Genomic DNA, 26812 nt, shown 5'->3' on the forward strand with positions numbered 1-26812 from the left:
TTCTTTCTTATTAATTTTATACAGCGTCAGATGAAAGCTATATCTGTATTTATGCATTCTACATTATATGTGTGAATCTATATTATAACAGGAATTTTAGAAAACAATGTACATCGTTTCATCGCGTTTCTCAACTTCTTCTTTTATGGAGTTAAGCGATGTGTGCACTGAACGGCTCATTTACTGAGCCTTTTCTAGTTATCATCTGCACACTCATCTAATTACTATATGTCAATCTCTGTGCACTGATCTAATCACTATAAAGAGTGCTAGGTAAATACTAAAGTTCGAAAATTATATGAGCTTTGGGTATCATAATTTATTACACATGTTCAGTACAATCACGTATAGCGTATACACATTTCACGGACAAAAAAAGTAATCTTAAATGTAACACGTAGTTTGCTATAAGAGGGCTCAGTCTAGACTGTTTTTCTGCAATTTGGTAGAGTTTTTTGAATATAATAATTTATTTTTTTGTTTTGTGGAAAGCATGATTTTTGTATTTTTTTTATCTTTATTTGCAAAGTGATTAGTAAGTCTTTTAACAAAATCAGGAAAGAAGGAAATTCTGCGGCTGGAAGAAAAAACACTGAATGTCACATGTTTTCACTTTCGAGATGTTTGTCCTTTAAAGTTCTTACAGAAACCAATTCCTTTCTTGGTTTTCCATTTATTGAGCTTATCGTATTTGCATAAACTGAAATTTCTTGAAATTGTAACATGTTGCGGTATTCTCTACAGTCACTGAATTATGCCGCGAGATCTAGGACGCTCGGAGCGTGGGCTGAGTCGAATGGTGCCGGCCCTGAGCAACGGCGAGTGCGCGTAGGGTTTGTGCGTCGTGCCGAGCCGTGAGTCTGGGGAGTGGGGAATGCCTCGTTTCTGGCTGAGGAAGCGATCTGCCGAGAACGAGGATCACTGTCGCGTAGACCGTAGCGTTGGGTATTTGGAAGAAATAAGTGTAACTGTGACAATTCGAGCCGAGATTAATTCATACGAAATGAAGGAAGATAGCCGCTAAAGACCATAGGGCAGCAGGCGAAATAATAAAGGACAGTGCTGGCAACAACTGGCAGCGACCGTTCCAAAGATATGGCAAGACTAGTGACCGGCCAGAAGCCGCATTCGTAACTGGGAATGTCTGATCAGTTTTTCGGTAAGTCTCATTATCAGTACGAATTTCTTCATTTACATTTCAATGGCTCGGACACCTTCTCTCGGATGGGCTAATTATTCGCCAGTGCAAATTATTACACGCCACGTGCGTTACGCATATGGCGTCTCGAGAAAGCTTGCGAAACTGGAAGCACGTGTCTTCCACGTGGGCAATCGGTTCTTGCGGATATATGGCGTCGCGGCCATATTTATTTATATTAATATTCGGACAACTTTTAAAACGCCATAACTTGCTTAGAACTGGACTGAACAACTTGAATTTTGTTATTGCTTAGAATGATTAAAGAAAATAATATATGACGAAATATATATAACGATGATTTAAGAAATGCATTTCGTAGATCTCGGTAATTTATATGCATGTTGAAAATTTCAGCGGAATCGGTTGACTTTGGTATAAGCGGTAAACAATTAAAGATCGCAAAAATCGCAGTTTTGTCCTGATTTTTAATATTTCTGTCCAATAATTGTGAGAAAGTTGCTGTTTTAAAATTTGTTTAATGCTCGTAACTATGACCTTGCGTTAACTGATTTCGATGAAATTTTCGGCATGCGTGTAACTTATCGAGATCTACAATTCCTAATATATTTTCTTTGCAATATGTAAGCTTATTTTCTAATAAAATGTCGCTTTATGGGCATGTCTTGTATTTATTTCTTTATTTCTAGATATCTGAAACTGTTTCTTAAGTTGTTTAATGTAAGTATTGTATAACATACTGTATAGCGTACCTGATTATACATTCACTTCAGATTGATCCTCTATAACTTGAGATATTATTTTATTGTCGTTAAGAATATGAAATCCTTTATCATTTCCATCATTTTTAATCACATTTTCTACATCGCACTCTACGCAGTGCGAAATGCACCTTGAGACATTATACATATAACTTTGTGATTACGGTTTGTTCGCTATCTGATCTTACATGCAAAGATGAATTACTTTCACCCACTTTTAGAGGTTGTTATTCATTTTTATTCCTGTATTCGTGTTTGCTGCATCATCTTCTTTGCATTTTAATATGTTATCTTTATAATTTTTTTATGATATATACAGTAAATCTACCAATGTTATATTTACGAGACAAGAGATTAATTGTTTCTGAAGCGTCTATTAATTTCAAATTTTTCTTCAATACAAAGCACCACTCTTTTTCTCTTTTCGTTTGATTTGTGTGAAGACGTAATGAGAATATAGTTTCTGGACGAATCACATACATACAAGTAACTGAATTAAATCGTTACTTATCTTACATTCTATGCAGGAAGACTATGCTAGAATTTCTAACTAAGAAACAAAAACAGTGTGTTGTATAATGGGTATGTCGCGTAGACTGGAGTTGGATAAGAGGAGCATCGTTCCTGACATCCAATTGTTGGTAACGGGTTACTATGTTGGATAAACACAGTCCAGATAAACGGTGTTTTACTAGTTCTTGTACTAGTTGTTCTGTCATTAGTATTTATTTAAGATTGATGTCGTTTTTAAATCTCTATTTTATACGATTTTAAGATTTGTTTATAGTATGTATTTTTTTTTGTTGCAACTTGAATGTCCGAATTATATATAATATATATTATATATTATCAAATATTTCAAGATTTAATGAAAAGTATTTGTTTAATATAATGTTTTACAAGTAGTGTATAAACAAGGATTCGGACCTGGACAAACTAATCTAAATTGGAATCGAAATTGCGTAGGAACCGTATTTTATTAGGCTTCCCTCAATTTATTTTCTTTATTACATCACCGCCCAATGCTTCATCCTGTAGCAAATGATAAAATGTCATGGTTAATAGTAAATCAAAGACCTATGCATATAAACTGTGAATCGTTTAATAGAGTTCGATGATGTACCTGCGCTGTTGTCTGTTTTTGAGTTGAAGTAAATTACCTCTCAGATGTTATACCAACAGAACTTTTATGATTTTCATTATTTTTATCGGTTTCTTTGCTTTTGTTACATGCTCCACTGCCATTAGCTTTATCTGTTTTTTCCGCTTCTTCTTCATCGTTACTACTACTGACAATAACTATTATCTCGTCATTATTGAAGGGTTTTACCGGTCTATTAGCAAATAATGTTTGCATCTATAAAATAGCATGCGATTATCCAATCTGTCAAATCTGATAGTATATTATCATTTTTAAATGAGTTTGTTTGCAAGTATACATATACTTCTGTCTTTTCTTTTTGTGCTTCCTCCTTTCTCTTATCACAATAATTTTTAATTTCTTTCCTGATATTTCCAATATCTGCAGTTGTTTCAGTAGTTTCCAAACATAGCACAAGTTCTTTTATTTCACGACTATATGTAAAGAATTAATTGTAACAATACAATCGAGCTTATAATGGCAAATCAATATTTTGAAATATTACATTGTATATGCTTGACCTCTGTAGGTTATTAAAAGCGTTAGTGTTATTTTTGTTAACAAATTTACCTAATGCTTTATTTAGATCATTCACTGTTAGTATTGTTCATAGGTTTTTATTTTCAACCAAACTGGTGTCCTTTTAGTTTTGCTTGTATGTGGTTTCCACAAAACCTTAATTCTCCTAGTTAAAAAACCAAACACAAATTTTACCTTCGAGCACCTTGTAGAATATCGCAATTTTTGTTTACCTCAGTATAGCTCATAATGTCAGTCGTATCCTGGAGTACTTACCGGAACTTCTTGTTTTACAGAATACAATTAATTCGTGAGAATTAGCAACTTTATCACAATATTTCTGTGCCAATCTAAAATACACATATTACTTGTATTCGTTAATATACTAATAGAATCTTACCTGGTCGAATCGAACCGTTCTTTATCTTTCAAGTAAATTACTTTCAATCGAATATACGGCAAGACCGGTTGCTTCGGATGATTTGACAATTGTTCCGCGGTACTAGGAATCAATTCATTTTCTATGCGTCGGTCGACGATATTAAAAACTGATTCTGATAGCAATCTATCATTGTTACTTTTTATATTTGTATCATTAAGGACCAGAGTGTCAAACACAAATGGTCTAACGGTTTTTAATTTCAATTTCTTCAACTTAAACTTATTACCGTTTACGCTAAGTATGACAATGTGTTTGGCCTTTGATTCGCCTTCGCATAAAGAAATCGCAATCTGTAAGTGCGTTTCTTAAGCAGTAGTTTCTTATTTTTCATGCATCATAATTAATAAATAAATCTAAAAATATACCTGTTTGAGAAATGTAGTATTGTCTTTTAGAGTTAAACACGTGTGTGATACAACATTCCTATTCCCCTCCCCACACGACAAAGTCAACAAAAGAGGGAAGGTGGGCTTCCGAAGTATATCCACGTTTAAGACATGGTGCACGTTTTTTATGTAAAACAAACAAATTAAAGCATTTCACCTATGAATGAAAATCATTTGCAATAAAAAAAAATGGAAAGACCTCTCAATACATATATGGATCTCATAAGTTCACCTTAAAATCGTTCAACATCCGTATTAATTTATCATCGTTCATGCAGCTTAAACCAAAAATTGCAACATGGGTATTACCCATTTTTATCATCAGTGGAGGAATGATCATTTTAGGGGTGGCTGTCCATTTTCCAAAATAATTTATGAAACCAGACACAGACAACAAGTCCATTTGGCCCATTTATTCCACAACCTATAATTTTGATTATAATTACTAATGGCTGAATCAATGTTGAAAAATCACTGTACTTAAACTATTGATATTATATTTCTTACTTGGATGGTCGTTTTTCCCGTGAATGGAAAATATTAGCATGTCAATATTAAAATTTGGATCCTAAAAATTTACAGTTTTAAAGGTACAGTGTGGGAATGTTAATTCTGGCTCGCTCAAAAATTGGATGTTAATTGCTCTGATGAAAAAACAATCATTAATATTTGTCGTACTTCAAATACCATCTTATATTGATATTATCATATCTTGCTAACCTGGGACCCATACAGTATTTATTTAACAATTCCATACATTTTAATTCATCAGAAGTTGTTGGTTTCGCATCGTGAAATAAATCTCCACAATGAAATATAAGGTCTACATTTTTTTCCTTGCTACATTGAAGTATTTCTTCAAAAGTATTAATGCTCTCATCCGATGACTCTCCTGCTTGTATAAATTAATTATTTGCAGTATATATGTGCGTGTGTTGCTGTCAATGGTCATGATGCTACCACTGAGTAACCACATCAATGGCCTTGCCATTTTTTAATTACTGTAATGTCTCCAGTTACATTTCGAAATATGTATTCTTCGATGCATTCTCGGCATCGACTAGCGTTTGATGTTTCCAGGATTACAGAACCATATCCTTCACAATGACAATCTGCCTCACTTCTGTGGTTTCCTGCGATGGTATGCCAGCAGCCTTCAGGAAATAATTCTCTTTCTTCTGCTGCCACTCGAGACCAACATTTTTCACACAATTTGTATTCTTCAGCTTCAAACACGAGTTGCATTTTCCGTATACATTGGCATATTAAGAGATCCTCGTGCACCTCTGGATAATCAGCGGGATTTACTTCATCCTGAAAGTGATTCCAATTTTTAATTTGTGTCGGACGAACTATCGAAGACGAAGGAGTGTTTTAATTTATCCTGATGTTTCGCGATTAGGTGTCCGGTCGCATCTGTTTTTAAAATTGCATTATTTATATCCGACATCTACTATCTCGTATGGCCCGATGTAACATGGATCGAATTTACTTGTTTCAGGTTCTTTTTACACATGGACGTATTACTCCACCATAAGTTATGTCGGATTAGCTCACTTATCGTAATTCCCGAAGATTAATTCGTGGGGTGTGAAATTCGTAGCTTCGTGGACGGAGGTATTTATATGAAATCATGGCAAATGGTAAGTAGAGGTCCCATTCTTCATATGACTCGATGTATTGTTTTAGATGTTCTGTTAATACAATATATGGCTCCTTTTTAACGATCCATCTCGGCAACATGTAGCATTAGTTTCCCAAGAAACTAGTGTTTTCATCTATCGAAATGGATTTTGGTGTCTCACGTATTGCAATGAAATGACTCGCGGACGCGTCAGCTATTATCATGGCTTTAATATCTGATAAAGCAACTGCTAACCAATACTTTTTTAAATTGTCTCGCATAGTTAAAATGTAGCGATTTCCATTGATTGTTTTTGGAAGTAGTCCAAATGTGTCGATGGCAAGTTCGTCAAAAGGTTCCAGAGATGTGTCCGTAATAATCACGGGTTGACGGGTTTTGTTCTGATAAGTGAACGAATGAATTCTTGTGAATCTTTTCTCATTTCGGGGCAGTGATATTTTTCTTTTAACCCTTTCGGTACGGAGGACCTGGCCGCGGTTATACATTCGTGGAACGAGGAAGTTTTTCGCAAGAGTGGTTGCACTGTCCGACTGCGTAAACCGCGAAAACATGTTTTGCGGCATTCATAGAAATCTCGAGCGTGATTGACACTAAACTTTTCATTCGGACCGCGACATCGGTGACTGACGCGGAATTTAACGTGTTTGAAAAACATTTCTAAAATGTTTATACTGCTTTGTCGTAACCTAAACCAATCCTCGGCAGAAAACCGATTTCGACGGTATCTTATCTCGCGGATCAGACGAAAGGACAGACAAAACAGGCATGGCGCTTAACGTTCTAAAATCATATCTTTTTCTTTACAGTACATTAATTAATGTAAATGGCATTGATATAAATAATATGGTCCAATATTACAAAATTAAAATAAATAACAAAATTAATAGTGTAACATAATAAATAATAAAACTAATAGTGAAATATAATCAACGACAAAACTAATAGTGTAACTTGGTGTGATAGTTTTCGAAACAAGGGGAAACGCGCAAGCCCGCATTACATTGTTCGCACTGATACTTGGATTCACGTCTCACACCACCAGCCGCACATACAACACATCTTCGTTTTCGATCTTTTTTCCCCGACTGATATATCGAAGGAAAATGTCCCCCTGTGAGCCTTGTGGGATAATTACTTCCTGACTTGCTGCACCGATGATATTCATGATTCTTGTGTTATTTTTCTAATATTTCCTTAATCAACTGAAGGTGAAATTTCGCCATTGGGATTTGTTTTTTTGTGGTGTGCTTATATAGGCAGTATGCGTTTCACGCGCAAATGTCGATCAAGTGGAAAAAGTATTTGCGATACCACTTTAAACTTTTGCGCGAGTTGCATCGATAGTAATTATCACCATATCTGATTTATCGATTGTACCCATTGAAGAGTTATAATCTATTACGCATTTGGGCTTTAGAACAATTTCATTTTTTCTTGACTTCTTAGGTACTTCTGCAAATTCTGCGGTTTGGATAGTGAAAAGCATATAAAATTTCTTTCTATCAAACCATTTCATTGCAAACAGATTTTCAGATGAGCGGAACACTGCCTTTCCTTTTTTCAATTTATCAGTTATTTTAAGCATCTCTTTCCGTCTTCTTTGCACAGTGCCACAAGCGTTCGTACTTTTTTCGTGGGGTAGGTTGAACAATATGGGACTGGAAAACCAGTTATCCAGATAAATATTGTAGTCTTAGTTGCCAACCCAATGGCCTTTGTTTAGAAAAGGTTGCAAAAGCGACATTACAATGTTCCCTGGCTTTCCAATATATTGATATTCGGTAGCTACAGTAGCACTAGCCCCACAATAAATGATTATATCTTGGATATAACCCGTCTTGCAGTCACAAAGTAGGAATGATTTTATGCCAAACCTACTCCTCTTCGAGGGAATATATTGTTTAAACGAGAGACGGCCTTTGTAGAGGAGTAGACTTTCGTCTATACACAACCGCTGGTATGGCTGAAATGCATTGATAAAAAGATGTTCGTAGCATTTCCACTACTTCATTTATTTTGTGTAAACGATCGGCAGTGTGGCCGACTATGTCCGTAAAATGCAACATTTTCAATAATGAAAAGTAGCGATCTCTACTCATAATTTTACTGAAAATATCGCTTCGGAGAAACTTATCTTTAGACCAATTTTCATTTAAGGATAGCTTTTTGGTTCGCGTCATTAATAACGACGCAGCAATAAAACAATATAATTCATCCACTTCCATCACTTCTGAAGCGTTCAAGTGATCTCTTTTGAGCTGTTGACACCGGTAATAGTTTGTTTTTTGCACAATAAATTTAACTAAATCTTTAGAAAAAAGCAGTCTGAAGTAGTCCAAAATTCTCGACGAACGATTTAAATTGTTCCCTACTACTCCCGAATGATGTGGCGTAAAATCATGAATTTTTGGACTAAGCTTCTTTGATGTCCATTTGATGCTAGAAGGAGTATCAATTCGTACTTCAGGCTCTACTGCTTCTTCAGATACCGAGGTGCTAAGTACACGTGCTCGATTGTTCCTCCTTTTGCGAAATGCTAAATTATATTGATTTTCTTCATCAGAATCTCTTTTGGAATCAATGATTTCCTTTATCCATTGTTCTCCTTTCAAGCGTTTTACACTTATCCTGAAGGGAACTAAATGCAAATTGTAAGTTATACATTAAAAAAATTAACGATATAAGCAAACATTCCAATTTGTTTTTCGTAGCTTATCTATATATTATAAAACATATATAATTAAGGCACGCTGTTGACTGTTACTAATTATATATTATAATGGAACGATTAGAACAGCCGGGAATTTTAAACACAGATTAGTAAAGTAATGTGTACTATAGAGAGTAATCATACCCACATAACTTTCCGTTGGTGCTGTTAACGGTGCCCACATAAAGTGCCCACATAACTTTCCGTGAATGCCGCGAATAGGCGGCGGTAGTACTGAAAGGGTTAATTGATTTAAGGTTTCCGTTACACCCTCGTGACCTGCGATTAATCTACTGCGAGCTTCTTCTATTAATTTTCATCGAATTTCATCTACTGGTGTGACAATGTTATCCGTGTTCGTAGGTTGTGGCAAAACTGGGCTAATATCTGGTTCGTCTCCATCAGTTGAACTGCTGTTCTCCTGGGATTTAGATTCGTAATCAGGTATAGACTAAGTTATACTTGGTTCACTGATCTTGGCAAGTGAGATTATTGGTAGATGTAATGGCGTAGATGAGGCTCCTGGGAGATTGTAGATGAGTGGAGTTTGCATCATTGTTTCTTCTAATCTTGGCTTCGCTGTTATCACAGTTTCATCTATTGAATTGCGTTTGCAAAAGATGCTTGGGTCGTCGATTTGGTTATTTCGCTATTTGGACGTTTGGCTCTCATTGAGAGTGTGGGTTGTGGATGACTTAAATGAATTTAACGCTGTCTTAAATTCCCACGTTTTCGACGTTATGTTCGACGTTTTTTTCCTGTGGCAGAATAATTATTCTTGAGCGAATTTAAAGTATGTGGAAGATAAGCTATGAAAAATATGTCAGGAATGTTCTTCGTATGTCACACTTCCAGTGAGCATTTTCTATGACTTTAATCAACTTTCTACTTGACATTATTAAAACCCCAGAATAACTATGAGAAGAAAATAAAATAAAACATTTGTCTACAAACTCCTATTAAAATTTGGACGAAACACGCCTAAGTGTTTCTCCATGTTTTTTATTATGTTGACTTATATGACTAGACATTTTCGGAATAATAGAGAATGTTACTTTTCATCTTTTGTAATACACTGGTTTATATACACTTGGCTAAACCAATTTCACACTAACCGATGATTTTCGAAAAAGGATTTCATAATTTTGGTATTTTAAATAATGTTGTACACATAATAAATCTCATAGGTGTACTTTAAAAGTAGCTGAGAAAATTCTTTTTAATGATAATATAATAATTTAAATCTCTGTAGTTTCGGGAAAATACTCTTTATATTATACTATGTTGTAATGCCACATAGTGTTTGTTTTCATTAGTTTTATTTAATCTGATGTTATTTTTAGTAATAAATATTTAGCGTTATTTATGAAACTTACATTTGTAGGATAGTAATGCATAAATGCCAGCTGAAAACGTGATCATTTTTTTATATCATTATACTCGAGGTAGGAAAGTTAATTCTTAATTCTATCAATTCGTAATGAGACTTAATTCTGTTTGTACTATGCACAGTATTGAACTATAAGAATTATACATATATCTGTTTGAACTGTTCAAACGAACACGGTAACATACAGTGTATTTGTATGTATGATAATAAGTTTGCTCGAAAAAATTTGAACGCAAATTGTTATATTAAGTTTAATGTACAATTCATAACTCCTACTATCGTATAGTTTAAAGCTAACGAGAAGACTTTTGCGACGAACATGCCCGCACTGTTTATAGTCATCTCCTCGTCAAATCTGAATAGTGCATATAGCGGCTTGAGTACGAAGCATGCATAATTAAAGTGTGGATAGTAAAGTATTATTATACTACTTTCATGCTTACTATAGCGAAGACAACCTGCAAAATTGACATCACTTTTTTCATCACTTTTTTAAATCGTGGGTTTAAACATCAATGTAGAGTATTATCAGAATCTGAATCATAATGTTTTATGTGAAATATTATATAATAGAATGAACCATCTACATCTCACAGTTGTATGTATTTACGTAACCGGAGGATGAAGTTTTGGAAATATGTAGTACCCAGGAAGGCTCATAAAGTGCAGAAATAAGTTAAATGTTCGACAATTTCCAAAATTACTAGTTTGTTATTCTTCTCAAATTTCCAAATATGTTGCAAATGTATCTTTTCGTTGGGAAGAATGAATTGGAGGAAGGATTGGAAGGATGAATTGGATAGTGGACTGTATGGTAAAAAACGCTGGTGTAATAACGCTAAATATGTTTTAACCAATAAGATTGGTACAGAGGAGGTTATAGATGATATACAATAGAATGATGAAATGTGATGATGTGTCGTGAAGGTCATGAATGATACGATTAAGCGATCAATTTATGGCTATAAAGCTGTATCGAAATTTGCAAGCGCAATCGATTGTAGCGAAGCTAGGCTGCAAGCGCAAAAGTATTACAAGCGTAATGTGAATTGCGCGCTCAAGAGCAGAGAAGAATTACAAGCGTAACTATATGTATCTACGTAACAGTAGCTGATAACTGAGATGACAAATGAAAACTAACCACGGTCGCGGTGTGAGGGCCTATTTATTTCGTTGTGAATATTGAAGACTAAGCAGAACTGAATGTTCGTTACAGTGTACGATGGCAATGCCCTAACGAACAACGTTGCATGGGAAACGACGGAAAATAAATAATGGTCGCGCTAGAATTCTTATGCATCGATCCAAGTGATACCAGTAAAGAGGAGGTAATCGACTGGCGATTTAAAATTGATCGATTTGATTTTAGACACACGAGACTATTTTCTTCAGCGTACTGGATCTGTATTGGAAACTTTATAGTTGGGTCGGGTTGTTGCTTGATAAATTTCCAATATTCGGAATCAGCAACGGAATCGCCAACATCTAATTTCACCACAAATGAAGAGTTGCATTAAATGGAACATTCAGATTGAGAATACTCCATTTTTTATTACTGCAGAGCTGTGCATTCTTGGTAGTTTGCAGGTCATTTCTTGTACTCTACGCGCCCGAAATAACTAAATGTGTTTCTGTAATGGTTATAATATAATATCTTATGTTATTCATCGAAACCAAATTATTCGAAATGCATTAATGATACTACTGCAGCTTGGTTTCAGTAGTCGAAGACAACTATGGCTGGGCTATTAATTATCTCATATCTTTCGATATTAATTATAGGTAAATATAGCCATTTTCACAAAGCATGGACACAACTATCAACCTCAATTTCCAAAGTATTTCGAAATTTGGTTCCAAAATTTCAAATAGTGTGATATACATAACCAGAAATGTAACCTGCAGTGGATACATTCTCAATAAACCGGCAACAAATATTAATCACATAATGAAAAATACCAAGATTGCACGATTCCTACTAAACATTCAAGTGGAAATATAGAAAGCAGGAATTTGTTTGCTTGAAGATTTACGGCTTTAATCGTCAGCAAAAACCGATTGGATCAATATGGAGATTGAGTGATGCAGTTTTCATGCCAAGATTCACGGCAGTGTTCAGCAGATATCTCGAAGACTGGTTCTTCTGCTTGAGACTTTGTATGGCGCGATTGCGGAAGTAATCAACAAGAAAAGGAAGACTACATTGATCTGAATTTCGATGTACTTTTGGAGCAAGGATTTCAGATTTGATATACCGAACTTTCCTGGATTTGGTTAACAGTCTGAAACATTTACTTCTCGGGGTGAACAGGATCGGAAGTGATTGTGCGAAGTCGTGTATATTATCTATGAATCAAATTGTGCAGTAATGGCACTTAAAGTCATGTAGAAGCAAACTTGAAATCTGAATCGGTAATTTTTATTTACACGTCATTATTTGCTGTTGCTTTCCATTAGTTAAAAACTTGCAACCATATTTGGATAACAAGCAATACAGCTTCAGAGGATTGATTGCCTTGCTACTTATTTCTACATTCAAATCCTACTGCCACTAGAGATATTGCTTTCTTGAGTACGTTGATCAATTTACTGTCTGCTTCCGATTCTGACACGATTAAATCAAATACTCTAGATTTATAAAAATCCATGTTTATATGATCAATTTGGAACATTCATTCGATGAAATTGATAATGCAGATTTTCTAGTTGTAGCAAATTTTGCGAGGATATAACCTTGTTGTTGTCTATTAAGTAAGCTGCAAAGTTAAAAAGTAGGTATGTCGAATCTTTTCGAGCAAACTCAAGCATTTATAGTATTACAGAGTTAATGCAATTAATAAACTTATTTCTGAGGTTTTTCATAGTAGTGTTATTGGTTTAAACAGGTCTGTGATTTATATCGGACAGTATTCATCGCAGTTATTCTTGTGAAATGAAATCGCGTTGTATATTATGTGCTTGAATACGAACGCTGTGTATTTCGAACCTGCAATTTGGTACTATCACTGATTGTGAGACACTGCATTGGTTTAGGTTGAAGTATGGAAAAGACTCGGTCAGGAAAGTAATTTTTCATTCTTATTGGAGGTTTTGTAAACGTTTTTAAAAAAGACAGAAATGGTAAATGTTTATTGTTTACATAACAGTGCAATAGATTTCTCGCAATATTTTGGGTTGTAACATTCCAATTTCAAAAAATCCTTCTCGCTAACATTGTTTCTATGTGAAATGAAGTTATTTGCATAATTTGGGCTTGATCGAGTTTCGGAAATGCGTTCGAGACTAGTTTCGGAATGACAATATTTTTTAAGTAATTTTGACATTTTCGAATTTTGTGAACCTCATAGATTATTTAAAACATTATATTTTATTTAGGACAGTAATTTAAATAGTTAGAATATTCAAAAATCTTATTTCTCTTTAATCAAAAATAATAAATTATCTTTGATATAATTAATCAAGTTAATGCGAATGAACTCCTGGGGCGAATTTTACTTCTCTATTATATCGTATTCTATAGATGCTATTTTTATCGTTGCTATATAGGATGCTCTTTTCTACTGGTACGTTTCGAAATGTGGTTCTGATGTTTTCATGACACTCAACAACTATCTGCTACCATCACGGAAGTTGTCGAGTCGTCTCATCGGATACAGATAACGGCTTTGATTGTGGTAGGCTTCAGCGAGGTTCGTCGTGATTTGGTAGAATGACATCATCCATTGGTTCGTTGAATTCCAAGAAATTTCTGAGAATTTACCTTGTCTTGGTACTGGAATTTTAAAGTCTAATGAACATTCGTTGATACGTAATACATATGTGGCATTATTGTTAATTGTACCGTTATTTGTTAATTAAATTTAGATCTTACATGTGCAATTTTCAATTTGTTAGTGTGTACTATACGTAGATTACCTCCAATTAGTATTTCTATTCGGCAAGATTTCTACAACTTTGTGTGGACCACTATATTGGCTACAAAATTTTCCTATTTTAGACTCTTTCATAAGTTAAATTAAATCTAATGGTTCATAAACTTCTTTAATTTGCAAATTTGAATTTTGTCGTCGTTTTCTATTTAACATTTCACCATAATTTTTTAGGACTAGAATTTATTATATCGTTCGTCGATAATTGTTCAACAGGGATTTCAGGTTGTGACGGTGCTTCTTGAGCTTCGGGAGTTGGGATGCGTAGATTATCTTCTCTTTGAAACAAGGACGTTTCTTCTATCCTTGTCCTTTTTCGTACTGGATCGAATATCGGCGAGATCTCTGACGAGACAGAAGATGCTTACCATTTTCCTAATAACGGGTTGTATCTTGAATATCCATCGTTCGTTCTCTCTAGGTCCATGTAGTCGTCGATGAGAAGGATGAGGGGGTTATCGCCCCTGATAATACAAACACGGATCAGCCCCGCTCGGAATTAACCCGAATGCTCTCAACTCCTCATCCAAGCGACAATGCCAGCTACGACCAGCTTGTTTTAAACCGTATAAAGCTTTTCGCAATAGGCAAACCTTAGCTCCATTTCTTAAATTTCGCTTCATTTCGATAGCTTTCGTTTTTATACTATAATCGCCACTCTCGGTTTCGGCTAAAATATCTAGGGCCTTATCGACGCAACGGGGAACTTCTATAAGAATTTCTTCTTCTAGTTTGCCGTTCAAGTAGGCTGACGTCACATCTATTTGATGGATTTTCATATTATATTCAGCTGCAAGAGCAGCCACAATTCTAATTGATTGTAAACGTGCAACCGGAGCGGAAGTTTCGTTAAAGTCGACCCCGTAACACTGCGAAAATCCACGCGCTACTATTCTGGCCTTCCGACGGTCGATTTTACTGTTAGGCTCGTATTTATTGCATAGGACGACACGATTTCCTACCACTTTTGTGTTCTTTGGACGCTCGACGACTTCGCATGTATTATTTTTTAGTATTTTAGTCGTTGGGGGTGTTCGGATAAATAATTGTTGCGTGCGGTGTAACTACTAACTTTATTAGACAAATCGCGCAGAGTCACTTCGGGCAGCGTATCGTCGTAGTAAGAGTAACGGCGTTGCGTGTACCACAAGCTTACAAGTCTTTTTCCGTCCGAGATATATCAGGGCGAGCGTCTAACTACCGCTCTTTTTATACTAGTATGTTTGCCCCCGGCATGGGCTCTGGACACCTCCTGATTGATTGATCCGCGAATGGGTTTTCCCAATCAGCGTTGTCCATTTCCTTCTCACCGCCTTGTCCCTTACGCCCTGAGCGCGTCCTGTTTTGGGACCGCGTGGTGATCGGAGTGGGTGCGTTTTTTGTGATGTAACGGCCGGGGTTTTCGTAATGTAACGGTCCGGCGTTCGGGTCCGTTTTGCGTGTCCTTCGGAATTTCCGGTTATTTATGACGGTCTCGTTGACTATCGAGAATTAGGTAAAAAACTCTACTGACTTATTGCCATCTGGACAGAAAACAGTTCACTCAAAAATAGCCTTTTCGAAGGAGGGTCATAAATACGCTAGTCGTTTGCACGAGAAATAAATCTTTTTTATGTGCGCCGACTGGTCGCTACAGTATCGATCCTAATTCGATGGCAATGGCCTGGTGCCATTCATCTGCGTCCGGACCTGCGATGGCGTGCTCTAGAGGGACTTCGGTCATAAAAGTCTGTTCGACCGCGGTACTTGCTACCTGCACCGTATTATATTCTTTCCGGGGTCTATCCCTCATGCCCGTAAGTATTTTTCTCGGTCTCCCTCTACCTCTCCGAGACGGTTCGTCTCCGCGACTGCCATCATCCGCGTTTAATTCATTCGCGCTATCGCTCGATTCATCTGTATCGCCCCCGTTCTCAATATTATCGTTTTGATAATCTTGAGAAGACAGATCGACATCGAAAGTTAATGGTTCGCTATTGTGTTCGTCGCGGCCTAAATCATTTTGCGGGATATTTTCGGAGGGAACGTTCTTTACGGCAGACTTTTGAATGTCGTTCGCGCTGAAATTTTCGAGGAACTTTACATCGCGCGCGATTTCTACCCGTTTTGCATCCTTATTCCATATTCGATATCCTTTCGAACATTCGGAATATCTGACGAAAGTCCCCTTTCGCGAACGTGGTTCAAACTTCCCTTTATTCGGATCGTTATTTAGAAAATAGACGTCGCATCCGAAATCGCGAAAGTGTTTAACAACGGGCAGCTTCCCGTAAAGCCTCTCAAAAGGAGATTTTCTGGCTGTAGCTCTTGACGGACATCGATTACGAATATGATTCGCCGTCGATACGGCTTCTGCCCAAAAAGATCACGGTAGACCGGATTGCGCGATTAGACATCTCGCCGTTTCTACTATTGTCCGATTCTTCCACTCGGCTACCCCGTTTTGGTGTGGATTGTATGCGACCGATAACCTACGTTTAATCACGTTATCGCTTAAGAACTTATCAAACCGCGAATTTATATACTCCTTCCCATTATCCGATTGTAGGAATTTCATCTTGCGACCGGTCTGATTTTATATATAGTTCTTGAATTCTCGGAACGCATCAAATACTTGGTCCTTTGACCTTATAAACCGAACTTCGCACCACCTAGAATAATCGTCAATGAACGTGACGAAATATCTGTTACCTGCGTGTGAGTGCGTTCGCATGGGGCCGCAGACATCGCTGTGAATTATTTCTAAGACTTCCGTCGCACGCTTCGATTGTTCCGGAAATGGTGTTCGCGTCATCTTATTTTCGATACAAATTTCGCAACACAATGTCCGTTTAAAATCTTCAACGTTGCCACTCGGTATGATGCACTTCCGCCTCGCTTCCAGTAGATCCTGTTGATTTAAATGTCCAAGCCGCCTGTGCCATATCTCGAGCTCGTTGTTCCATTGCGACTTCGCTGCGTCCTCGTCTGCTGCCATGGCCCTGTGTGTGGACCCTTTTTTCGTCACGTAATATAGGCCATTTTTACGAATGGCGGTCAAATTGTTATTGCCTTTACCATCGATGACTTTGGCTTGATCTTTTGTGAAAAGCACTCTGTATCCACGATCCGTTATTTTCCCGACCGATAACAGGTTTGTTCTTAGGTCCGGTACGTGCAGAGCGTCTTCTAGCGTCAAGTTCTTTTCTGAACCCCTTTCATCGATAACTACGCGCAAAGTTCCACTCGCGTTAATGTTTGTCGACGCATTGTTTGCAAGATTTAATTTTCCATGCAGCCTTTTGTCGATATATTCGAAGCTATTTAGATCCTTGCACAGGTGAGGCGTGCTGCCACTGTCCGTCGCTCACCCCGTTATTCACTCGTGTTATTTCGCATTTTTGCCCGAATTCCGACGTTGTGTAGAAGGAGATATCGCTGCTAGCACCTTTAGCCGAGTGTCTCGTGTTTCTACCCTTGCGGCACTCGGATGCTATATGGCCGAATTTCCGACATCGAAAACATTTCGGTTTTGAGCGGTCGTCATCGGTATATTATCCGCAGCTCTGTTATAATTATTTTTCCCATAATTTGGTCTTACACGTCTTCCGGCAACCATAGCGTTAGGCACTGTGTCACACGATTCATTTTTGCGTGCGTCGCTTTCTTCGATGATCTTAATTCGAAGAGTATCGGGAGGTGGCAACTCATCACGCGACTCAATTGCACAGCGTAAAATTTCGAAACTCTGTGGCAAACTATACAGCAACAAAATTGCCAGCAAATCTGCGTTGATATCCACGTCCATCAAAGAATTTCCTGAGGTGTTCGCGAACATCTTCGCCCTCGTTCATGCGCGTAGCTTTACGCGTAGGCCCCCGTGATTGGTAGATCTGCTCGAGTTACCGACATACCTCGTTCGATGTTCTACAATCCTTTATTTGTTTTAATTCCGACGGATTGATCGACAGTATTATATCAGATTTTGTCTTTTTTTTTTTTTTTAAAGTAAGTTTATTTTTCTCATTTCAGTCATAATATACAGAGAATAATCCTACTTAAAAATACTTTTAACATTAATAATAAAAATTTTGATAGCTATTAGTTATCAATTTGGATAAACTCTATAGCTAGCTATGGTAATATGATATGTTTTAGGCACGTTATTAGGGCGAGAGATTTATATGCTATCAGTCTTGTATCGTTAGTTGTTAGTAAAAGAAAAGGAAGAGTCTTAAAAAAACTTTTACCATCTATCTTAAATATGACATAGGCTAATTAAAACATAAATAAATAAGGCAGTGGGTGTGGGGTGAGGAGTTGGGATGGGTGGGTTCGGGTTCGGAGGATCTACTTACAAGGGAACTTAAAACTAATGTTGCTGTTAAGCATTTTGCGCTATTTAAGGATTATATACAGGTCTTAAGACAATCACTGATAATAACTAATGACCTTTGTTTTTCCGGAACTTAGTCTATTTTTTCACTTTTTACGGGTTCTTCTGCGGATTTCGTCAATGTGCCTGGCGTCGTTAGCTAGCCAGGAGTAATCTTTGTTTAGTCTATCCCTGTCCATTTTGTCCTTGATAGAGAGTGCTGTTGAGTAGTTGGATTGTTCTCGTATGTATTTGTTGTCGTCTGGATTGATTTTCTTATTAGCGGAGTGTCTATTCCTATGGTAGATTATGGGTAAGTTATGTTGATCTTGGATTATTCCATTATGGTCACAGAAGAGGAACAGCTCTGGGGGTATGTAATCTGAGCTTAACTTGTTGGGGGTCGTCTCTTCTTCCGTTTTCATTGTGTCTATTATTATTTGATTTTTGGTGTGGCCAATCCTGCTGAAGTAATTTCGGGTGAGTTTTAAGTTGAAGCAGTCTATTCTTGGTATATCAGCTTTTGTGTATATTTTAATGTTACTGATTCTTTTGGTGTAATTTGATTCAGCTGTTCTATATCGGCCGAGGCATGTTCTTAAGCATGATCTTTCAAATCTTCTTATTTTTTCTATAATTGTTGGTCCGGTGTTCCAGAATATGGGTGCGGCATACGTTAATATGAGTCTAACTAATAGCTGGTAGCAAATAAGTTTGGCTTTGGTGGAAAGATTTTTGTTGTAGAAAAGTCTAGAGTTAGCTTTGAAGGTTCTTCTGGCTTTGTCCAGTTGCGTAATGTGGTGTTTGTTCAGTCTTAGTAGATGATCCAGTTGTACTCCTAGATATTTTACTAGCTTTTTGGGGGGGATTTCAACAGTTTCGTTAGTGTGAATGTTTTTAGCTGTGATTGTTGCTTTTTCTATCTTTACTACGTTTGAGTATTTGATTTGTTTTACCGGTCTGCGGAAGAATATTAGCTCACTTTTGGTGGGATTAATTTTCAAGTTCCAGTTTTTATAGTAGTCAGTGATGTGGTTTAATGTCATTTGTAGTGAGTTTTTGATTTGTCCTACGTCCGTGTCAGCTTTGTAGATTATTAAGTCGTCCGCGTAGGCAATCGAGTGTAGTCTGTCTACGGTGTTGAGTCCGAATTCGTTTATAACTTCGCTATTATAAATGTTGAAGAGTATTGGTGATGTTACTGTTCCTTGTTGTAGGCCTTCTGAGATTTTGAATGTGGTGGTAGACATTTTCGTTCCGTCCCATATGCGGAACGTTTTTCCTTTGGTCATATTTGCTATTAGTAGGATTAGTCCTGCTGGAAATTGATATTTGTCTAGTTTATGAATTAGCCCATTATGCCAAACTGAATCGAATGCTTTTTCAAGGTCTAGCAATATTGGCCCCACTGTCAGTCCGTTGTGTAGGTAATTGTTGAGGTCAGAAGTTAATTTGTGAATTGCGTGTGTGGTAGAAAGTTTATTCTTAAATCCGAATTGGTTATCTGGTATAATATTGTGTGTAGTTATGTGTTTCATTAAGTTTTGTTTGATTATTTTTTCAAAAATTTTACTAATGTTCGTAGTGAGACTAATGGGTCTGTAGCTTTGTGGCTCTTCTGGGTTTTTACCTTTTTTTAGTATCGGTAGGATTTTAGCTTGTTTCCATCTGTTTGGGTAATAGGCGTGGTTAATTGCGTTATTAAAGAGTATCGTGTATTCTATTATGATGGTTGTCGGTAGATTTTAATGGCAATTGATGGGATGTTGTCCAGCCCTGACGAAGTCTTATTATTTAGCTTTTTGATAATTTCGCTTACTTCACTGCAAGAAATGAAATGATTGGTTTCTTTATCCAGGTGTACTGGCCTGTATGCTGGGTTAGCGTCTGTGAATGTTGTAAAAGTTGCCTTTGTATCTGTCATTCTTTTTGCTATTTTGCTGTATTTGTCTGTTGTTTCGTCTGCCAGTCTTTTGGTGGTTGTATTGGTGTTAGTGTATCTTGGTGAATTTATTCTTTCCAGATACTTTCCTATTATCTCGAGTTTAGTAATCGGATCTGTAATGTAAAGTTCGTTGTTGTCGGTCCCGTCTGGTAAACTTTTCGCTACTTCTTTGTTAAATTCGTTATTGTTAATATCAAGTCTGAGGTTTTCGATGTTATTGTGTTTTTGTGGTCTCAGTATCCTGTTAATGGTCGGGAAAAATTCATTGGCGTCCTTGAAGTTTATATTTTTAATGATGGAGGCCCAGTATGCGGTTGCAGCTTTAGAGATTTCAATGTGGAGTTTTTTATTGAGTATTTTTATTGTCCGTTTAATTCTGTTTGTCTCTTGTCTGCTGTGCTTGCTCGAGCTTTGGTACCTGATGAAATACAACTTTGATACTAGGCATGACTTTGCCGCGTGTAGTTTTTTTAGTGTTATTGCTAATGTATTTTTGACAATAATTTTTATTGCTAGATTTATTTTTTGGGACTATTTCTTTAATTGTTTTTGTGATAAGCAGTTCGAGGTAGCTGATACCTTCGTCTATTTCATTTATCGTGAGATTCCTATTATTCGGTAGTTTATTTTTTAGGTGCTTATCGGCCCGTTTGGCGAATTTTCGCCAATTAGTTTTTTTATAGTTGAATGAGTGGGGTTTAGGAGGAGTTGGTGTTATTCCTTGGAACAGTGTGGTTGGTTCTATTGCGAATGTTACTGCATTATGATCGCTATCGTATGGGTTTGTCCTTATTTTGTTGTTGTTGAGGTTCAGTATTTCTAATCTGCTGTCTGTTATGCAGTAATCCAGGATAGAGTTTGCTTTGGTGTACGTAGGGTTGGCAGCTGCGTAGATTGTTGTTTTATATGATATACTGTTGTCGACCTCCCATTGTAGTAATCGTCTGCCCCTGTCGTTCGCGTTTGAATCACCCCATTGTGTATTTCTGGCGTTTATGTCGCCGGCTATGATGAAGAAAATGTTTTCGTTGTCCAGATGAAAGTCTTTGTAAAGTTGTTCAAACTCGATTATGAATGTGTTTTTTTGTGGATTGTGGGGCGTATATGCTGACGATGAGTAATGTTTTTTTTGAGTTTACTATTATTATTATCACTGTGTATTCTATGATTCTATTTTTCTTCAAGTTTGGAGCTCTGTCTGTCCTAATTATGTCGTAGTTGTTTAATTTCAGTTTGTGTTTGTTGTTAAGTTTGGCTTCTGAGATCAGTATAATGTCGTGTTTGTAAGCTTCGATATATTTTTGTAAGTCTAGTCTTTTCTTAATTGTGCACAGTGAATTTACATTTATCGCTGATATTTTGATTGGGTTGCTGGTCGTTGTGTGAGCAATTACTCGATTGACCATTGTGCTAAGTAATCGATTCTCAGTGTATTTTGGGTGATTTTATTATTGAAATCGACTAGTTGCTCTTTGATTTCGTCTAAGCTACTTCTGAATATATCGAGTATTTGGCTTATATTTATGTTGTTGTGGTTATTATTGTCCGTTACTTGAAATTGTGTTCTTTCGTTGCTGTTGGTCAGCATTCTTGGGGGGGGGGGGGGGGGTGAGCCTTTCGTTTCTGGTGTGTTTCGGGTTGTGCCATATGTTGTGTGTATGGAATTCTATTGTTTTTGTGATGTTTGCGTATGAAATGCTGGGGTCAATTTGTCTGTGAATTTTTTGTGTTTTGCGAAAGCTTTTCTGTTTTTGTTTTCGTGTTCTTGCTTCTTCATGTTCATTATCATAGACATATATGGGCAGCGCAGGTAAGAGGCCGGGTGCCCATTTTCCCCGCAGTTAGCGCATTTTAGCACGTTTTTATTACCTGATTTCTCGATGTTGCATTTTCCCGGTTCATGGCTTTGTGCGCATTTGACGCACCTGTACCCCATGTTGCAGTTAGAGCTGGCGTGACCTACTCTTTGGCAGTTTTTGCATTGAAAAATTTTAGGCTTTCTAAGCCTTTCCCATCTTATTGATTGGCTTAGCAGTTTTTTGATTTTGAGTAGCTCCGGATGATTGCTATTTTTGTCTATTTGCACTATAAAATGGTATTTATTGCTATTTGTGCGGTCAAATTGTAGTTTGTTAATTTTGGTTATGCTTATGTTATTGATTTTGAGTTCTTCTAATGCAGCATTACCTGAGCTTCATTGAAGCCCCCTCGAATGCCCTTAAGGACGAATGATTTGTTTTTAAGATGGCTTGGGGTGAAGGAGTGGAATTGGAGGTTATTTTCCTTCAGGATTTCCATGCTTTTAAAGTGAGCAGAGAGACTCTCTCTCTCATCACTGGCGTTGAGCCTCACAGTATCTTCGTCTAGTTGTTTTACCATAAATGACTCTGTGTTAAGTTTATTTTCTGAAATCAATGCTATTATAGTTTTTATCTTTGATTTTGTTATATATATTGGTGGCATTCTGCCCTTCCCTTTTGGTGTGGTGACATTTTCGGGAGTCCCCTCCGTTTCTTTGTTCTCAGCGCACTCTGCCGCGAGGAGATTGTATTTATTGGTAATGACGAAGCTGGTGCCCTCTGAGAGTCCCCTAGGCTTTCCCGTGGCGCTGTCTTAGATGGGTGGCGAAATCCGTCACTATCGGTCTCGCCATTGGTCTGGCTTGGGCCTTGTCCGCCTCTCCTCGAGACAGCAAGGTTAGGTTTGTGGACCTTTCTGGTGCTTTCAAATATTTTATCATAGTTCCGCGCACTAAATTCTTTATCAAAGTTTCTCACCCCAAGCTTTAGTTGGATCGTGCGGTCCGCTTCGGCTGAGATAGGTCCAATTTTCTTTTATGGCTGCCTGCCATTGTGCAGTTTTTTTCCCTTTGGGCATGGCAGCCCCACTTATATTCCACTCGTTTGCAGCTCCCTCACAATAATAGGTTGACCGGCGATTGTCCGCCGCCTTAGAATCCTTTAATGTACAGGCAGTGCCTGTTAAAGACACACTTCAGGGATATCTGGCCCACAGGGTTAATCGCACTTTTTTTAGGACACTGAGCACACTAAGCACATGACCTTTCTCCTCGGTGACTGCAGAGCCTCTCTCTGCGGGTCGAAGTCCTTGCAGTGGAGAAGGAAGTGGTCTACCGTGTCCGACCCGTGTCCACACCCACACGCCTCACTGTCAGCAACCCCGTATGCGAGGAGGCGTGAACGGAAGTTCCCGTGTCCAGTGAGGACTTGTGTGGTGTAGTGGCTCGGTATCATCCACCCGGCCGCCATCCTTCTCTCGATACTGCTGAAGAAGGTGAAAGTTGTGCGGCCTTTGTGGGAGGAGTCCCACATGGATTGCCACACCCTTTTCACCTCAGCCACGATCCTAATTTTCGCATCGTTGGTTCCCGCTGGGACCATGATGTTACCGATCCTGGCATCCATATTTCTCCTAACCTGGTAAAGGGCTTTGGCCTGTTGTAGCTCAAGTCCGATAGGGGGGTTCCGGCCACCACGCACATGCAATCCCACGATGACCGGCGGTATGCACCAGTCACCGCAATGAGAGCACGGCGCTGAGTGGTTCCGAGTATTCCCAGCTCCCCTGCCGTGCACCCTCCGGCCCATCCGGCAGCGGCATAAGTCGCTGCCGGGATGAAGACCCTGCGGTACACAGCCGAGAGTGCTCTGAAACCGAGCCCTCATTCTCGTCTCGCCAACCTGCCAAGTTTCGCGAAAAGCGACCCGACTTTGTCGCTGATATATTGACAGTGGGATCGGACAGCCATGTCCCTATCTAAGTGGACGCCTAGGTATCTAACTGTATTCTTGAATTTAATTGACCTCGCTCCGATCCGAATGACCGGCGGTCTCTTCTGAAAATCTACTTTCGATACGCGGACTGCTTTTCTTTTTCTATCGGGACGCGATCCTCCCCGTCGGCCTATTTTTCCCCTGTCTACGTACCCATTCCGGAGTACAATCGCTTCCGATTTCGAATCGGATATCTCTAACTTAGCTGCCTGCACCAACCTAGGATCTGGTCGACAACGCTTTGACCCTCGATCTCTAGGTCTCTGCGGCTGTTTCCCCCCACGAGGACGATGAGGTCGTCCGCGTATGCTACAAACCTATTCTCAACTGAGGTTTCGAGTAACCTCAGGAGACCGTCGAACATAAGGTTCCAGTACGCGGGGCCGAGGACGGAACCTTGCGGGCATCCTCTTGTCGCGCGCTTGGAGATCCTTTCTGTTCCTACCGCGAGACTGACCTTGCGGTCCTCGAAGTAATTGGAGATTACCTCGAAGACGTTGCGCGGACAGTCACGATTCCTAAGACTACCTAACACTTGGGGCCACCAGACGTTGTCGAAGGCTCCGGAAATGTCGAAGAGTAGTGCGATCACATGCCGATGTTCGGTGTCATCAACCATGCGGCGCAACTCGACAATTGCATCTTCAGTCGACTTTCCGCGCGTAAACCCGTACTGTCTGCTGGAGATGCGTCCCGTCGCCATCGCCGTCTGCTCTAGTCTGCTCTTAAGGAGCTTCTCAAACGTTTTCCCGATCACGGAGAGGAGGCATATCGGTAGGTAGGACTTTGGGTCCTTCTCGCCCTTTCCTTCGCCTTTCAGGAGGATTCTCAGAGAGCCCACCTTCCAGGCGGAGGGGAAGACGCCCCATTGAAGGCACCCATTGAATAATCGCGTGAGTTCCCCGAGGATCGTTTTCGCGGAGGCCTTCAGGACCTGTACCTCAATGAGGTCCGGTCCTGGCGCCTTTCTATTTCCGAAGGAACGAATTGCTCCGGCCACCTGCACCAAGGAAAAGGGCGAGGCGTCGGCGGTATTCGGGGCAATTCGCGCCTCTTCCCGGAGAACCCTTTGTGTCGGCGAGTCGAGTTCAGGTCGGTCGTCAGGGACGTGGGCTTCCAGAAGCTCGCTGGCGGTTTCCAAAGCACCGGTTGTGCTTTTATTGTTGCGCCGGAGTGTGCTTATTACTTTCTCTACACGGAGTTTATTTGCCTGGAGCTTGTATACGATGCCCCAGGGCTCCGTGTTCCCGTTCGACGTCACGAAGTTTTGCCAGCTTTCCCGTTTCGCCCTCTTCACCTTCCTGCTGTAGTTCGGCAACGAAGTACGGTACTCCTGCAGTTTTATGAGGCGCGAGGACTCATTTCTTTCCTTCTGGAAGGCACGCCTCTGTCGGTAGACAGCCTTCTTCATGATTGTCAGTTCTTTAGTCCACCACGGATTGGACTTCCTAAATCTACGCTTTCTCGGCATTGACGCGGTGCAGGCATCTTGTATGATGTCTGTGAGCGTTTCTGCTATTCCTATCGTATCCTCCGCTGACTCCAGGCTCAGGACTTCGAGCCTCGATCGTGAGAGATCGGACAGGGTCTCGGAGAATCGCTCCCAGTCGGCACGACGAGTGTCGAACCGAGAGTTCGCGGCTCCGCGATTCCCCGTCGCGGCTCTGGGTGCCCGCAGCCTGATGTCAACGGCGTTGTGGTCGCTGGTCGTCCACGCACACCTTACGTTCCAGCTCCTGATGAACGGAGACATGGAAGGCGACGCCAGGGTTACGTCGATGTATGACGACCCCGTTGGCGTCCAGAAGGTAGGTGGCTGAGCTGCGTCGTTCACAACGTCCATGCTAAACGCCGCAATCAGAGTCTCGAATTGAGCTCCTTTCTCGTCTGTGCCTCGAGGGCTTCAAAGCGAGGATTGCGCGTTAGCGTCTGTCGAAACTAAAAGTCTCTCTCCCCTCAGTGCGCAGAACACCTTCTCAAGGTGGCTGAGGTGCTTTTCTATTTCGTCGCGGTGCTGGAAATAGCACGACACCGCGTAAAAGGAAAAGCCGGGTGCTAGCACTTCCGCACAGACGCAGTGGGAGTTGCTGAGCTGCGAGACGAAGATCATGTCGAAGTTGGGGTTGCAGACGGCAACAGCCGCCCACGGGGGTTGTGGTTCGGCTGCCGCCACCCTCACTCCGGACCCTAGTCCACTAATCTTATGTCGCGTGCCCAGCTGGCTGACGTATGCCTCCTGCAATAGCAGGACGTCTAGCCGCTTCTGGGCAATAAGCTCGCGTACTTCTCCGGTAACTGCAGCCGAACGTCTCATGTTCAGCTGCAGTATCCTAATGTCGGGGATATTATTGGGTGGGGGCCTAATAACCATAATCAGTTCGAGAGAGCGACTGATTAATGGCAGCTATGTACGCGGGGCAGTCCTTGCTTGTCACGAGGTGGGAGGCGGGTTTCTTACCCCTGACACAGTTGATGCAGGTGGCCGGTTTCTCCTTTTTCGGGCACGTCTTGATTCCGTGCCCCGTCTCCGCGCAGTGGCCGCAGGTCTCTTTTTCCGCTTTGCAGAACTTCGCGGGGTGGCCGAATCCCTGGCACTTGTAGCACCTGGTCACGCTGATGTGGTCCCGGACCCTGCAG

General features: G+C 39.5%; 1 long non-coding RNA gene across 1 annotated transcript; it reads left to right on the forward strand.

The window, feature by feature from the left end:
- Window positions 1–875: 875 nt before the first annotated feature.
- Window positions 876–9826, forward strand: LOC143260149 (uncharacterized). The gene is made up of 2 exons (XR_013034259.1): window positions 876–1159; window positions 5910–9826. It is a non-coding gene; the product is annotated as an uncharacterized LOC143260149 (long non-coding RNA).
- The last annotated feature ends 16986 nt before the right edge of the window (window positions 9827–26812 follow it).

This window comes from Megalopta genalis, chromosome 10 (assembly GCF_051020955.1).
Source record: "Megalopta genalis isolate 19385.01 chromosome 10, iyMegGena1_principal, whole genome shotgun sequence".
In the NCBI taxonomy this organism is placed as follows: domain Eukaryota; kingdom Metazoa; phylum Arthropoda; class Insecta; order Hymenoptera; family Halictidae; genus Megalopta; species Megalopta genalis.